Source organism: Zalophus californianus, chromosome 2 (genome assembly GCF_009762305.2).
Source record: "Zalophus californianus isolate mZalCal1 chromosome 2, mZalCal1.pri.v2, whole genome shotgun sequence".
Lineage (NCBI taxonomy): Eukaryota > Metazoa > Chordata > Mammalia > Carnivora > Otariidae > Zalophus > Zalophus californianus.
Window position 1 is genome coordinate 159,472,592 of NC_045596.1, and position 17,791 is coordinate 159,490,382.

The following is a 17,791-nucleotide window of genomic DNA, read 5'->3' on the forward strand; positions in this document are numbered from 1 at the left end:
CAAGAGGAAGATCGCTGACTGGTGGGCCCCCAGTCCTAGTATTGCTTACCTTTGTCAACTCTATGAACTTCGATTGACTAGCTGGACAAAAATGAGAGTTTAGCCCATCTTTAAAAAGAGACATCTCTCTGTGTCTCCCAAATACAGACTTATTAGTTTGGGGACATTCTATGGAAAATGTTTGCTTGATGAACTAACTTGAAGCCTAGGTTTTTGAGAACAATGTTTTATGTGAGAAGCAGGCAGGCTTTTAGATAAGGTTTTTCAGCCACAGACCATATTTTTTTTTTTTTAAGATTTTATTTATTTATTTGACAGAGAGAGGCAGCCAAAGAGGGAACACAAGCGGGGGGAGTGGGAGAGGGAGAAGCAGGCTTCCCGCCGAGCAGGGAGCCAGATATGGGGCTCGATCCCAGGACCGTGGGATCATGACCTGAGCTGAAGGCAGACGCTTAACGACTGAGCCACCCAGGCGCCCCCACAGACCATGTTTTTAACCAATTACCATTTGGTGTTGAAGTCCACCAGGAACAATATTAGATCACATGTGGTGTTTGTTGACTCTTTCCTAGCTTCATATTGATGATGAGCCAACACATGAACTCATCAAAGACCCACAGTTATTGATACTCATACACGCTTGGTACTACAATTTTATAATAGCAGTAAGGATCAGTAGATGGAGCAGTAAAATCAGGGGAAGTGTTCTGAACCCCATAATTTCAATTTATTTGTTAATGCTTTGATATCACCTTTTGGCTAAATGGGACATAAACACCCCCACTATGGTGAAAGCAAAATTCAGACTGTAATTTTCACTGCCTTGAGCTGGGAGTGGACCGAAGAGCCAAGGGGGCTGATGCTTACTGTCAGAAGGAAACCTCCAGAGCAGTGATCACAGAAGCAATGTTACCAAATTTGGTAGATGTTTCTAACTACCCGCTTCAAATGCTTTACAAACAAAAGTTGTGCATGGTTAGGAGTTTGGACTTTGGCTCCAACTGCCTAAGTCCAGATCTAGGCTTTGACACTTACTAGTTGTGTGGTCCTGGGTCTCATCTTCATCTGTGAACAGGGCCTACCTCCTTGGTGAGCTTACATGACTTAATACATGTAGAATTCAGAGAGTAGCTGGGCATATGTAAGGGTTTGTTATGAAAGCCCATGAAGGGCGCCTGGGTGGCTCAGATGGTTAAGCGTCTGCCTGCGGCTCAGGTCATGATCCCAGGGTCCTGGGATCGAGTCCCGCATCGGGCTCCCTGCTCCTTGGGAGCCTGCTTCTCCCTCTGCTTCTCTCTCTCTCTCTCTGTCTCTCATGAATAAATAAATAAAATCTTTAAAAAAAAAAAAAAGAAAGCCCATGAATTTTGCTCTTGTGCATACCCACTTAAAAAAGTCCAGGGTAAAATTCTTAGGGCCATTCTCCATGAGGTGGCCTTGCTCACCCATCCATCTGTGCATTAAGATTGACCCAGAACTCTTTACTAAAAAGAATCTTGGCAATACCTGCTTGTTGGTCTCTCTGGTTGGAGGAGGGATGGCTTCTCCTCAGGCATTCTCAGCTCCCACAAGGGGATACCACACTTACCCTTGACTCTGCTCCTGGTGAAGGTGCCTGGGTCTGAAATGGCAGCCCAGACCAGCTGCACCACAGGTGCTTTTCAGAAGGAACAGCCCTGAGCTCATGGTCTCTCAATGCTGACTTTTAAAAACTCTGCTAAGGGGAACAATGTAAGTAAGGAGATTGTTCAAGTGACAACCTGGAGTCTGAAGTCTCAATGGTCTAAAGTCTATCCCAGGCTAAGTTAGAGTACTAGAACTGAGCACCAAGACCTCACCATTCTGTCCTTCCTGTGTCCCCTCCTTCAAATCTTCCTGCATCTACTGGATGGGCTTTGGTGGGATGCTCCTTGTCCACATGGGGAGTGATTGAAAACAAATCTTGGTGGCATTTACCACAAGGGTGTTGCTTATTGCATCACGAATGGGTTCTCTTTAAGAAGTGTCCACAGAGACCTTTTTCTCTGGTCTAAGTGCCAAGTACAACTCTACCTCTGGTCATCTAATATCTCTGTTAGGAACCCTGTGAATTATATAAATGGCCAACCTTCCCTTTCCACATTAGCTTCTATATCATTTGGGGCCATTAGTGTGGCCAACTCCTAAATCTTTGTCATCTTCACGTTTCCAGTGCTCTGTTTTATCCATGCCTTAATTCTTTTTCCTTTCTGCTGTCAGCTTCAACCTTTACTTTGTTACCTTATGGCTCCCTAAACTCCTTAAACATAAGCTTCCTTAAAACTTAGGTATAGCAAGGTGAGGATATACATGAGTAAATAAACCACCCCAGGGAGCAGATAGAGTCATCCCACTTCAGAGATGAGGAAACTGAGGCTCTGAAGGGTAAATCAACTTTCCCAGTGTCATAAAGCTAGTAAGTAAGTAGAAGGCCAAGGTCAAACTTCGCTGCCAAGGTCACATTTCAATGCCATCCTCATACTCAGAAAGAGGGACACTGGTGATTAGAGGAGGCTCTTGCACAAGCAGCTACGGGGGTGGGGGGCGGTGAAGCTGATGAGAACTGAAAGCTACACTCCTGTTTCACATCGAGGAAGGACATATTTATGGAATGTTTTGGTCATCAGAGGATAAGTAATCTGTAGAGTCAATCCCAATTGTATCGTAACCTTGATTAACTGAGACTGGTTAGCTTGGGTAATTGAATTGCCAAGTGAACTGAGAGTCAACTCAATAGACCACACTTCTCTGCCCTGACTATTAAAAGTTTTCTTGTAGTCTCTGACTATTCTCCTGCTTCAGTTACTATAATGTAGGGCACATGTTTGGACCATTACTGTAATTCCAGACTCCAATCAATGTCTAATGCAATGCCCAGAACATAGTAAGCCCTCATCATGCCTCTTGATTCTGTTGAGTGTTAGGAGTTTTCTTGGGCCTTCGGGTCAAACTTGTGTTTATCACTTCTCTCTGAGTGAGACAGTAGATGGTCTTATGGACTGTGGGGGCAGGACATTGACCCCACTGCAAGAATGCATGTGCTCCTCAACCCAGCCCACTGGCCGTCTAGTCCATCGACCTGAACTGAGGGGTAATCCTCAAAATAGTAGTCAGACACAAGTCTGTTTTGCTTTGATTTGCTTGTGTCACTTAAATTAGAAGCTCAATGATGTTGTTTTAGTTACTTGAGAATTCTCATTGGCAGGAGTCTGGCTAATCAAGATCTTGTTTGTCTGTATGACTTTCTCATGATCCATAGCCATTTATTGAGTCCCTTCTGAGCCCAGAAGAACGTTCTGGGCTTTGAGAATACAAAGCTATATGAAGACTGAAAAAGTTTGATTTCATGGTGATGAACAGACCAAGACGGCTGTGGCTGTGTTGTCTGTTGAAGGCCATGTGAATTCTTTTCTGTGACATATCAGAAATGGCACAGGCTTTGGCTTTAGATTCACCACCAACTTTTTGTTGGACTTGTGAATAATTCCTTAATCTAATGGAACCTCAGTTTCCTCATTTGCAAAGTAGGGACATAAATGTCTATTCAGTTTGTTAGTAAGCCCAGACATAAGGTACTTATATGAAGCCCAGGCACATAATAGGTGCTCAACAAATGGTAGCTGGCAATATTGTGCCTCTGAGCATTCTCTGCTCAGAAAAACAGGGAAAACTCCCTATCAGAACTGTTTTGAGAATGTGTGTTATAATTTCTGTTAGGTTCCCCTGGATGGCAAGTCCAAGGGCCAAGGCCACTGTAACTACAGCCTATGGACACGCGTGTCTGTAAATAGCCCCAACCCATGTAAACACTCCATTGAGTGTAACCGCCTGCATCACAGTGAAGATATGCATGTGATGTTGCCACGGGTCGCCCAGCAGCCTGTGACCCCCCGCGCACATTCATCAAGGTGCAAAGCTGCCCAACAGAAGGCCACAATTGTTCCACACGCTTTATGCTGAGAGACAGCAAATCAATGGGAGACAACGTGGATTTGTTCTGGGGACAGGTAGGGTGGGGGCCATAGGGAATGGTGAGTAAGGGGGACGTGAAAGAGTGAGGTGGAGACACCATGCTTAGGGATGGGAAGGGACACTAAGAAGACAGACACAGAGTGTGTTCCTGCTCTGGTGGGTTACAGCTTCTAAGTCCAAGAGGCTCTTTGCATTTTGCAGATTGCAACAACACCTCCAAAGCTGGGGTGAGGAGTGGAAGACAGCTTGCCCTGGTCCCGGCCACGGTTCCACCAGGGACAGCTTTAGCCCTTCATTCTCTTTCATGCCTCTTTCCCTCTCGCTTCCCATTTCCTCTTTTCTTCCCATTTTTGTTCAATTTTCCCCGCTTCCCTTCTGCCTCTAGCACCTCCTTCCTGCTCTCCTTTTCCAAACCCCAGGGGTGGCACACAGGTATCTCTTTCACTAACTGAACATTTCCACCACCCCCATCCCCTAACCAAGCCATTAACTCCCGCTGCTCAGTGGGTCGCACCTCAGCCTGTTATTAACTTCAGTTCAGCTGCCAACCCAGCTATGTGCAGGCTCATTCTGCAGGCAGGGGTGGACGTGGGTGTCCGTGGAAACAATGGCACCAGGACTGAGTGCCTAAGTCCAGGTGGCCCTGAGCTGCTTGGGTGACATGAGGGGCGGGAGGCCTAGGAGATGGTGCGGGGGGTGGAGGGTGGGACATGGGACGTGACTGGAGTGAAATGGTCTCCCAGCCTCCCACCAAGGCCTGGCGAGCACCGGGGAGGCAGCTGAGCCCTCATGGTGCGGAAGAAAGGCTGTGCCAGGGAGGAAACCTGGTGACAAGAGGAGGAAACATGGTGAGGAGGAAGGAGCCCTGGCCAGGATTCTGGGGGGCCCAGTGTCCTCTCAGGTTACTTAGCTGCTTTGAGCCTCAACTTCCCCAACTTTAGGATGCGAGTAATGACCCCTGCCCTACTACTCACAGAGCTCTAGTGAGGCTCAAATGAGGTAAAGTGAGGTTAAGGACGGGAAGCCTTCCCTATCCACGAGGCATGGTGTGTTAGTCAGCCCGGGCTAACCTAACAAAGTACCACAGATTGAGTGGCTTAAACAACAGAAGTTATTTTCTCACAGTTCTGGAGGCTGGAAGTCCAAGACCAAGGTGTGGGCAGGGCTGGTCTCCTCTGAGGCCTCTTTCCGTAGCTTGCAGATGGCTGTCTTCTCTCTGTGTCCTCACATGGTCTTCCTTCTGTGTGTGTCCCCTAATCTCTCCTTCTTATAAAGTCAACAGTCAGAATGGATTAAGGCCTACCCTACTGACCTTGTTTTAGCTTAATTACTTCTTTAAAACCCTGTCTCCAAATATGGTCACATTCTGAGGTACAGGAGGTTATGACTCTAACATATGGATTTTGGAGGGACACAATTCAGTCCCTAACACACAGCTATTTCTATTGAGATCAGTCACCCTGGGGTTAGGGTCTGTCTAACAGACGGGAACATGTTCACCCATGGCAGATGGGAGGATAGAGAGTGAGTTCCAGAGGCCTTGTGGGGACTGGGTCAGGCTTCAGGGGATGGCAGGCTCAGTGGTACATCTTCCTGCCACAGCTCCATGTAACAGCTTGTCCAGTGGGAGTCCTACTGTTGCTCAGAATTGGTGGCTTGAACCTAAATCTGTCCAGACACTGCTTCTAGGGACTACAAAGTGGTAACAGAACTGGCCTTGCCATCCCCAGTCATGGCCTCAGTCTCTATGCACTCCCACCTGTGAGATGAGCAGAGGGATGTGGGGAGTCATGACTCATTCATCTGTGAGAAGTTCTGAGGCTTCTCCCTTCCTTTTGTCTGGTTGGGAGGGCATCCCTCTCCAAAGGCAACGATGAGGGGTAAGATAGTCCCTCATAGAAACTGAGATATACAAGCTCTCTCTCCAGCTGTGTTCTCACTAGCCTGGGGAGCTGGCAGACATCGTGCTGTTATCACTGGAATGGTGCGTGAGGCAGTGGGGAGCTCAAGGGACAGCTGACGGGTGTGTCATGTGTTGCCAGGAGCTGGGGGAGAACAACCCTGGGGCCTGCTTCTTACCTGGGGTCTCTTGCAGCGGGAGCTTGGCTGGAGCACACTGTGGACATTAGGAGCACACTGTGTTGCCTGGACATTAGGGATGGCAGCTGACCTGCCCAGGGTCAGGGTGAAGGATCCTGGAGGGTAGGGTGGGAGGCTGGACCTCCGTGAGGATATACCTACCAGGACAGCTGAGGAGAGGCACCCTGGCCTTTCTCTGTTATCGACAGTGGAGGGCCGAGTGAATCTGGCATGTGAAGCAGGATTACTACGGAAGAGATTCCAAGAACTATCCAGGTATTGAGGTCTTGTTCCCTTGTCAATCCTGTAAATAGTAGGCACTCCAAATTCAGCCTACCTGAAACCAAAGTAATCTAACTCTTCCACCACTGGCCATGTTACTCCACATCTGCCCTATGCAGAGGGAGGGCAGATGGGATGGTAGTCCCCATTGCAGTGGTGACCACACTTACATGTCCAGCACAGTGGCTGGACACCTGTCTGTGGGGTGATGAGGGCATGGGGCCTGCGCCTTCTCCTCTCTGGCTGACTTAGGCCTGTAAGTTTCTCTTTCTCCAATGAAGCCCCATCCTTAATCGATGCCACGTGATGTTGTATAGTTTTCTCTAACCCTGGTGCATCAGGTGGTGACCCATAGGGACTGCCCAGCATGAAATGCCTTAAAATAACCGTGTGCTCAGGCAGAGGCTACCTGAAGCCCGTGGAACCAGGTGGAGTTGAGAGAGACCCGGAATACCTCTGCTTTAGTCTGCTCAGGCTGCCACAACAAGACAACACAGATGGGGTGTTTTATTTTAATTTTTAAAAAAGATTTAACTAATTAATTAATAGGGCTCAAGCAGGGGAAGGGGCAGAGGGAGAGAGAGAGAATCTCAAGCAGACTCCTCACTGAGCACAGAAGCCCAACATGGGGCTCAATCTCATGACCCTGAGATCATGACCTGAGCTGAAATCAAGAGTTGGACACTGAACCTACCGAGCCAGCCAGGTGTCCCACAGCTGGGGTGTTTTGAACAACAGACATTTATTTTCTCACAGTTTGGGAGACTGGAAGTCCAAGATCAAGGTTTTGACAGTGTGGTTTCTAGTTAGGGTGCTCTTCCTGGTTTGCAGACAGCCACCTTCGCTCTGTGTCCTCACAGGACCTTTCCCCTGTGCACATGGAGAGAGAGAGCTCTGGTGTGTGTCTCTCTTCTTCTTAGGACACCAGTGCTACAGGGTTAGGGCCCTACCCATAGGACCTCACTTAACCTTAATTACCTCCTTAAAGGTTTTGTCTTTAAATACAATCACATGGGGGTTAAGGTTTCAACATACACATTTTGGGGGACACACTTAGTCCACAATACTTCTATGTCCCTGGAAAGCAGTCAGTTAAAAAGATGTAGCCTGTCTCATTTTGCTTCCCTGCCCCAGCACTCAAGGAGAGGGAGGACGGGGTGTTTTTGGGTGGTCTTCACACCTCTTTTCAGGATTCCAGGGAGAGGAACAGGAAGACACAAAAGACCAGACCCCACCCTCTCACTTCTTCCGTCCTGAAGCTGAAGGCTGCTCAGGGCTGAGGAGAAGGAAAGCTTTAAGTGGATGCAGATCAAAATGTAAGATGGACTGAACTTTTTAATAATCAAAATCAACCAGAGACAGAATCTGCTCAAGGTGCCATAAAGGGACCTGCTATGCAAGGAGGAAAAGAGATTGGATTTAGCAGCATACTGAGGTCAGACTGCTAGGAGACCAGCTCCATCACTGGGGAAGATGAAGTCCTTTGCAATCGGAAGAACTTATTATTAGCCATGACTATCCTGACGTGCAAACACTCCAGGAAACTTACCCTTTAAGTAGTGGTGCTTCAAGTGGGGTGCTCCCAGGGCAGTGTTGCACTGGGGCTCTGGATGCTTTCCAGGGGAGGGATATGGGGGGAATGAGTAGTCAAAGGGCATCAGGGAAACAAGGAAGGTACTTACAGCTTAGAAGGCTAGAGGCAGGAGGGGCTTAACATGTTCCAGAACCTCTGTGTTTCAGCCTGAGGCAGCCATTTCCTGGCTTTGGAGTTCACAGGCCAGAATAAATAAATAATAGTTGGAAATCAATATATCAAATCAAATCACCAGTTTTGTGTTTTGCTAAGAAAGGATATGAAGAAAAAACGCTACCATCTATTATCACCATCCTTTCCTAAAAGAAAGGATATTTTTAACATTCCCTTGCCCCAAACCGAAGAGGAGAGAAGGTACATAATCTCAGAATGATGTGGAGTTCTTAAACTGAATAAATATGGCATTGGAGAAAATTCAGTGCACTGCCCTTATTTTATTAATTTTGCTGAGGCTGTTGAAAACATTAGTAATCTGGCTGAAGCTTAGGGGACTCTGCCTGTGTGTGAGTGTGTGAGTGTGTCTGTAAGTGTGAGTCTTCGTGTGGGAAGGCAAGTGTGTGAATGTCACACACAGACGTGGGAGTCTGTGAGCATATGGATGAGTGTGTTGCTTGTGTGCACGTGTGTGTTGGAGATGGAGGAAAAGGGAAGAGGTATGTGGGCATGGGAGGAGGAGGGGAGCCCCAACGGGATCTGAAGGCTGCACATAGTCGGTAGGACCTTTACTTGCTTAAAACCCACCCATAGTTACAGGGGACATTTTCCCCTTTCATTCCCATTCTACCGTCACCCCCCTTGCGCCTTTTCCACTCCTCCCCTCCCTCACTCTAATGCCAAGGTGGAGCTGACCCTCCAGGCCCACCCCTGGTCAGCACCCCTGCCAGACTTCTCACATCCTGCCAGGAAGAATCGCTGTTCTGTAAAGGAGCCTTTACATCCTCCTGACACACAGTCACTCCAGGAAACAAAACTGGGCCAAGTCCTTATTCAGCAAAGGACTCAGCAACCTCGGGCATGGCCCTGCCTGAGCCTCTCACGTGGTTAATGACCTTGAGTCAGTGACGTTGCCCTTCAGCCCTCCCCGTGGCGGGGAAAGAGCCACAGGTGACCTTGAGGCTTCTTGGAGGGACCCTTTGGCCTCTCTCCTTGTTTCATGAGGAAGAGCCACCTGACCTTGGTCCACACTCCGGGGGTGGGCTTAGGGTTCCCCCTTGTTGGTCTCAAACCAATTCTGGGTCCTTCTGCATCACTTCTCCCCTAGGATAACAACTTGTTCCAGGCAGGCTGACAACCATCCAATCTCTCCAAAATTCTGCATTATCTCTTGCCTACGTGACTTTGTTTTTTCAGTTCTCTTCTGGGAAGACTGCCAAATGGTAGTCTAACTTCAAAGTTCAGCTAAAATGCTACTTTTTCCAGGAAGCCTTCCTGCAACATTGCAATGAGTGCTGATTTTGCCCACCAGGGTGAGAGGCACATGACGACTGGAGTCCAACCTCGAAATCCTCCCCCATCTTTTAAAATGTCTGCTTCCTAAAACTAAAGGCAACCTATGGAAGGGGAAAAGATATTTGCAAATGACTTATCAGATAAAGGGCTAGTATCCAAAATCTATAAAGAACTTATCAAACTCAATGCCCCAAAAAACAAAAAAATCCAGTCAAGAAATGGGCAGAAGACATGAACAGATATGTTCTGTTCATGTTCATTTCATATTCATTTCATTTCATTTCATTTCATTTCATTTCATGTTCTGTTCATGTTCATTTGACATACAAATGGCCACCAGACACATGAAAAAATTCTCAACATCACTTGGCATCAGGGAAATACAAATCAAAACCACAATGAGATACCACCTCACACCCATCAGAATGACTAAAATTAACAAGTCAGGAAACGATAGATGTTGGCGGGGATGCGGAGAAAGGGGAACCCTCCTACGCTGTTGGTGGGAATGCAAGCTGGTGCAGCCACTCTGGAAAACAGTACGGAAATTCCTCAAAAAGTTGAAAATAGAGCTACCCTACGAACCAGCAACTTAGCCAAAGGATACAAATGTAGTGATTCAAAAGGGCACTAGGTATGTATCCAAAGGATACAAACATAGTAATTCAAAAGGGCACCTGCACCCCAATGTTAATAGCAACAGTGTCCACAATAGCCAAACTATAGAAAGAGCTGAGATGTCCATCGAGGACCGATGAATGGATAAAGAAGCTGTGGTATATACATATATACCATATATATGGTATATATATATATAGGAATATTACTCAGCCATCAGAAAGAATGAAATCTTACTATTTACATTAACCAGGATGGAACTGGAGAGTTTTTTTTTTTTTTAAGATATTTATTTATTTATTTGACAGAGAAAGAGACAGCGAGAGAGGGAACACAAGCAGGGAGAGTGGGAGAAAGAGAAGCAGACTTCCTGCCTAGAAGGGAGCCCGATGTGGGGCTTGATCCCAGGGCCCTGGGATCAAGACCTGAGCCAAAGGCAGATGCTTAACAACTGAGCCACCCAAGTGCCTGGAACTGGAGAGTATTATGCTAAGTGAAATAAGTCAATCAGAGAAAGGCAATTCTCATATGGTTTCATTCATATGAGGAATATAAGAAACAGCACAGGGGATCATAGGGGAAGGGAGGGAAAAACAGAATGGGAAGAAGTCAGAGAGGGAGACAAACCATGAAAACTCTTAACTATGGGAAAGGAACTGAGGGTTGCTGGAGGGGAGGTGAATGGGGGGGATGGGGTAACTGGGTGATGGGCATTAAGGAGGGCACGTGATGTGATGAGCACTGGGTGTTATATGCAACTGATGAATTACTGAACTCTACATCTGAAACTGATGATGTTCTATATGTTGGGTAATTGAATTTGAATACAAAAAATAAAATGTGTGCTACCTGCACTGGGCCCCTGACTTGCCTTTCTGCATGGTTTTATTGTTTGAGATTTAAAAATTCAGATTAATCTTCTTGGCTGGCCCCCCGCCGTGCTGATTTTGCCCAATTGTTTTTTTAAAGCCATGCTTTTGTTTTTACTGCTTTTAAGGTTGTCTCTTTATGGGGTCATTTTTTTTAATGCTTATTATTTCTCATTGATTTTACTTTCTCGTTTAGTGTTTACTATGGAAGAGGGAACAGGAAATGGCAGCTGGAGGGGAGGTGAGAGCTGGCCCCCCGGGGACTCTGATCCAGCTGGGGTGCGGGAAGCCAGCGGGGTTGTGAGCAGGACAGAGCCAGGCTCAATCCCAGCTGCACCCCTCAGCCACTCACAGCTTTGCCGGGCCTGCAAATAGAAATACAAGCCAGCACTCTGGGTTGCTATGAGAATGAACTTGGGTCCTACCCGCACGGCACCCAGCACAGGCGCTCACAACATGAGTGAAAACTCCTCTTCATCTTCATTCTCCAAGCAGAGCCCTGAACTGGCCTCTAAGGAGTCCCTGGCTCCACTAGCCTACAGGGTACCTTTCTGTGAATTAGAGAGGGGTGCCCCTCTGGGCAGACCAGGGCACAGTGCTGGCTGGCAACCTCATGGTGACACAGAAGGCAGCCAGCCTCATGGTTAACATTCCGCATTCCTGTGGCAGAGCTGATGAACACAGGAGCCTTGAAGCCAGCCACAAAGGCAGCTCAGGGGAGTTGGCAGGCGAAGGTATTGTGTGCAGAATCTTTGGGGTGGGGGGGCAGGGCGTGTGTTACTCTCTTTTTCTGCTGTACCTGCCTCTTTCCTCCAGGTGGATGCAAGCTCCTTGAGGCTCCCACTTACTTCTCTTTATTTCTCCCTGTCCTCTACAAGCATAATAAATGCTTGTCTAATGGGCATGAGCATGAAGGGACCCAGGGAAGAGGCCCAGAAGGGAAGGAAAAATGGCCACGAAGCCCCCACGTCTGGCTGCAGCCACTGAGGGGTGGGGACACATCAGCTCATGGCTCGCCTCCTTCAGTCTCAAGTTCACAGAACCTGTTACCTGGCCAAATGCACTGCAACAGAACTTCAGTCCCAATTCCCTTGCACTCTGATAACTTGCAGGAGCAACACATGGTCCATCTTGCTATGCGCTGTGATACCCTCGCGTCCTATGAAAAGTCAGGTGCTCCTGCCCAAATAGAACACTGAATTAATCTCATAATTATTCTTTGCTGCCGTGAACCCTCACTGAGCACTTATGCAGTGCCCAGGACCCCTCTGTGACTGGAGATTGGCGGTCACAGGCCTGATCTCAGGGAGCTGGCTTCTAACATATTATCAGTTGTTGTTTCGGTCACCTGCGTAGTCATAGTACAGAGGGACTCTCAGGTCACACGTTTGGGGAACAGAGGCAGGGCATGGTGTGGATAAGTTTGGCTTGGGGTGGGGGGGACAAGGGCTGGAGGGGTGGTGAGAGGGTGGTAGGCCGATCCTTCTTAGTAATGCCCATAGGGTTGGCCACGTCCAGCCTCCATTCTGCAACTTGAGTGATTTTCTAAAATGTCTATCTGACCACCTCAGGCTCCTGCTTCAGCAGCCATTCTGGTGGCTTTCCCTCTCCTGAGCATACATTCCAAGCATATATTGGGGTGGTCTGACCTCACCCCTCTGGAACACCGGGCCTCACACCGCACACACCAGCAATTTAACCTGCTTGGAACTTTCCGATTGTCACCTGTGATTGAATCCCTCACACCTCATCACCTGTGATTGAATCCCTCACACCTTTGCTTATGTAGTCCCCTCTATTTGAAATATTCTTACCTACCTTCCTCGTCCCTTGGCTGATTCTTTCTCATCGTTTAGGGCTAATTTCATGTGTCACCTCCTTCAGGTGCCTTCCTTGCTCCCTCAGGCAGGATTAGAGACATGGCAATCTCCTGGGGGATCTTGCCAAGACCCTGCTTCTGATTCAGTGTGTCTGGAATGGGGCCAAAGGTTTGCATTTTCTCACAAGCTCCCAGGTGATGCTGAAGCTGGACTGTACTTCAAATAACAAAGCAGTCTTAGGCTACTTACTGGGTCTGGTTCAATTTCAAACACTAGCACAGGGTCCCTTAGCCTTTTGGGTGTCAAGGACTCCTTTGAGAATCAGATAAATATTTTGGACATTCTCCCACAAAACGCACATACACAAATAGTTTTGTGTATGTTTCAGACATTATATTGCTTCCATGCACATCAGGTTGGCATTCCCTCCCCCAGGGCCATCCCATAATACAATGGTTAAATACACAGCCCTCGTGTTCAGAAACCAGCTTCGCCACTGAGCTGGCTGCCCTTTCCAAGCCTTGGTTTTCTCATTAGAAAAGTTGTTTAAACTTTTAGAGAAAGATGATACTAATAGCAACTTTCTCATAGGGTTATTGTGAGGATTAAAAATGAGAACCCAAGGGGCGCCTGGGTGGCTCAGTTGGTTAAGCGACTGCCTTCGGCTCAGGTCATGATCCTGGAGTCCCGGGATCGAGTCCCGCATCGGGCTTCCTGCTCAGCAGGGAGTCTGCTTCTCCCGCTGACCCTCTTTCCCTCTCGTGCTTTCTATCTCTCATTCTCTCTCTCTCAAATAAATAAATAAAATCTTTAAAAAAAAATGAGAACCCAAGAAAAGTGCTTAGCATGGGGTCTGATAAGCTTTTGATAAATATTCTTCTTCTTATTGTCATTAATAATTGATGTGCACGGAGAAGAGCTGTAGTTGGAGGAGCTGGGCACCAGGAGAGAAGCACTCCCCTCTCCCTGGCACCCCTCAGAGGGAGCTAGGGACAGAGCTCAGTTGTCCCTATTCTTCAGTGAGGACCTCGAGGCTCTGGGAGCTTGCATCCTGGGCCCAGAGTCACTCAGCTTCTGAGGAGCGGAGTTTTGCAGCTGGTCTTTTTCTCCCTGTATTTCCCTGGATGAAAATAAGCAAACAAATGGAGGCATGAAGAGGTCTTTTTTCCTCCCTTATAAAAATACTTAAATTATTTCACCACATTAAGAAAGTGATATTAACTTTAATTTTCATCATTTTCGACAATGTAACAAAGCTGCCTGTGAACTTTTCTCAACGTGTTAGTCGCCTGGGTGGTTAATTATTAGCCATTAATTTTGGTGAAGCTTTCTGCAAAGTGATGGCTCCAAAGAGCCATTTACCTGTTTATTCACACTTCCCATAAAAGACCTATTTTTCTTTACAACAAATCCAATATTAAATATGCAGCCCACTTTATTTATTTTTACACGGAAACTCTGACCTGTGAAAGCCCCGTTCTTTTCATCCCAGTTTCAAAACAATTCATTCATGCATTTTAGAAGTTATGCAAATGAGCTTCCTTGATTTTAGAGGATTTCTCTGGAATTGATTTTGGGATTTTGTATTAATTACCACTACCCAGGCATAGGGGCCATCACATAATGGATATATTTAGCAAGAATGACAAGGCTGATAATTATGCACAAGGAGCCTTAGAAAAGGGACTGTTTACTTTGATGTTTAATTTCAGCAGACTTCTTTAGTTTGTTAAACTTAATCAAAAGCAATCAAAATACACTAGTGTGAATTAAAGCAAATTAATTTCAAACCAGCGGAAAACATTATGTCTTTCAAATGAGAATGTTGAACCCGAACTTCTGAATGAGCCACTCGAAGCAAGGAAGGGGTAAGTTTTTGAGTGTGGAACTTTGGTCAAGAGCTTGAGTTAGGGTCCGAGTGAGCACTGGTCAGGACTCTGTAAGAAACTGTGCTTTCTGGAAAGACTGAGGCCTAGGAATGACCTTCATTTTGGGGTTTAAGGCAAACTCACTCTATGACTTGGGAAAGTCACTTAAACCCAGCTTCTCAGGGACTTAGTGCCTGATCTGTTCAACAACCTAATTCTTGCCTTGCCATTATTAGTAAAAAACATTTTACCTTTATCATCTTTATTGAATATTTACCCTGTGCCAAGTTCAGTGTGTCTCCTTATTTCCCTTGAGCCTTACCATGGCCTCATGAAGTCCCCCGTGAACAGACGAGTACGCTGTTCCAAGACTCTCTGAGCCAGGCCTCTCCAGATTATTCCTCTAGGGACATTTTGTTTATTTTCAGCAGACTTCTTTGGTTTGACAACTTAATCAGGAGTAATCAAAACATGCTTATGGACATATAGAAAATTAATTTCAAGCCAATGCAAAAGATTATATTTCCCTACCATGGAGAATCAAATGAGAAAATGGATGTGAAAATATTTTGTAAAATGTTGCCTGCTATGCAAACCAACAGTATTAACAGTGAGAGCAAGTCTAGCAGAGTATGCAGAGGCCAGTCCTACAGAAGAAGACACTCAACTCTTCCAGCTCATGACTCATCATGGGAGGCTGGGTTTTATTTTACGAGATTTATAATTCAGTGGGGCCCACTGAGTCATTTAAACATTGATTCACTGAACACATTTTCTGGGTTTATCTACCTAAGATCAAGGTACAAGAAGAGGACACAGAGCTTGATAAGATGTCGCCTTGACCCTGGGAGCCCACTATGTTGTGACAGAGATAAACACATAAATTGTTCATGATAATCCAAGGATCCATGAATAGAACCCAATGATGGCACTTGTTTGGCACTATTTTAAGGATGAAAACTTTGTCTCATTTACCAATGTATCCCCAGCACCTGGCACACAGATGGGCTATAGAAAGTATTTGATAAATTTGGTTGAATGAATGATTTTTTAAAAAGGTTTTATTTATTTTTTAGAGAGAGAGAGCACAAGCAGGGGGGAGGGGAAGAGGCAGAGGGAGAAGCAGACTCCCCGCTGAGCAGGGATCCCTGTGGGGCTGGATCCCAGGACCCTGAGATCATGATCTGAGCCGAAGGCAGATGCTTAATGGACTGAGCCACCCAGAAACCCATGAATGAATGAATTTTAAACAGGTCCTGGCAATTGGGGTGGGCATCCAAAATTGATGATAGTCAATGGAACTTTGTAAAGATTAACCTAGTATTTATGGGTGGAAAGGTTCTGAAGGACACCCCAGGATGAAGGAGCAGTGTGAGGTGCTGGGGTGCCATGACTAGTTGGGTACAGCATTAAATGAGGGTGGAAGGTTGAATGTGACCATCTGGGACTGGGTTTTGGTTCCCAGGCTACAGAGGGTGATGTCTACATGGTCATGCTCTTGACAAGATAGGGTTTGAGTCTTGTTTCCACTCTTTTCTAGCTGGGTTAATTTGGGCAAGTTACCTAAGCTCTTTCTGCCTCGATGGCCTCAAGTGTAAACTAAGGATGATAACTGTCTTGTTTTGTGGGGTTGTTGTGAGGATTACATGAACTATTAGGTATAAAGCCCTTAGAACCACGCTATATAGAGAGCTAGCCCTGAGTCGGTGCTAGCTGTTATTATTAATTGGTGTTTGATGGCTCTGGTGGGAATCTCAGCCTTGTCACTTGTCAGCGCTGTGACCTTGACATGGTGGCTGACACCCTCCAATCCTCATTTTCCTCTTTGGAAATGGGACAGAGGAAGTGCACCTGCCCAGGATGCAGGTGAGATCATGTGCACATTTTGCACAGTGCCTACCTGAGAGCCAGTCAGAGCAGACCGTGGCCTGCATCAGGAAGACTCCCCCCGAAATGAGAGGAAGCTTGGATGAGATGGGAGCCTTGGGACCAGCTTGGAGGCTATTCTGGCTGCCAGTATGAGATACAGAGAGCTCAACTTCCGTGAAGCCAGAACTGAAGCGGTGCCTGGGGCCATGGCGAGGAAAGGGGACGATGGATTTGAGAGACTTGTCTGTTGGACCTGCAGGCTCACAGGAGGGAAGAGGAGAAGAGGGCAATGAGGCTTTTCACCTGGCTCCTGGAAGTATGTGTGCACATGGACTAAGATGAAGAGCCAGGAGGAGAAGGTTTGGGGATGAACAGAGATGATAAGCTTATGTGAAGCAGACATATGGTTGAGAGGGCTTCAGAACAGAGGACGTGTAGGCTAATCACATTTTGACAGTCTGCATTTTTAGAAAGATGAACTTACCCATGCTATTCTTTTAAAAAATTATGGTCAACATCACTAATGATTAGGGAAATGCAAATCAAAGCCACAATGAGCTATCACCTCACATCTGTCAGAATGACTCAAGAAACAAGTATTGGGGAGGATGTGGAGGAAAAGGAACCATTGTGCACTGTTGGTGGGAATGCAAACTGGTGCAGCCACTGTGGAAAACAGTATGGAGGTTCCTCAAAAAATTAAAAATAGAACTACCATATGCTCCAGTAATTCCACTATTGGGTACTTAACCAAAGAAAATGAAAACACTAATATGAAAAGGTATATGTTTATAGAAGCATTATTTACAATAGCCAAGATATGGAAGCAGCCCAAGTGTCCATGGATACATGAATGGATAAAGAAGATGTGGTATATATGTAATGGAATATTACTCAGCCATAAAAAGACTGCAATCTTGCCATTTGCAACAACATGCCTGGATCTAGAGAGTATAATGTTAAGTGAAATAAGTCAGTCTGAGAAAGACAAATACTACATGTTTCATTCATATGCGGAATTTAAGAAACAAAATGAGAGGCTCCTGGGTGGCTCAGCCAGTTAAGCATCTGACTCTTGATCTCAACTCAGGTCATGATCTCAGGGTTATCAGATCAAGCCCTGCGTCAGGCTTGCACTAGGTGTGGAGCCTGCTTAAGATTCTCTCTCTTCCTCTCTCTCTGCCACTCCCCCATGCTCTCTCTCTCTAAAAAAAGAAACAAACAAATGAACAAAAGAAAAAGGAGACAAACAAAAAACCAGACTCATAAATATAGAGAACAAACTGGTGTTTGCCAGAGGGGCGGTGGGTGGGGGGGATGGGTGAAATAGGTGATGGAGATTAAGAGCACACT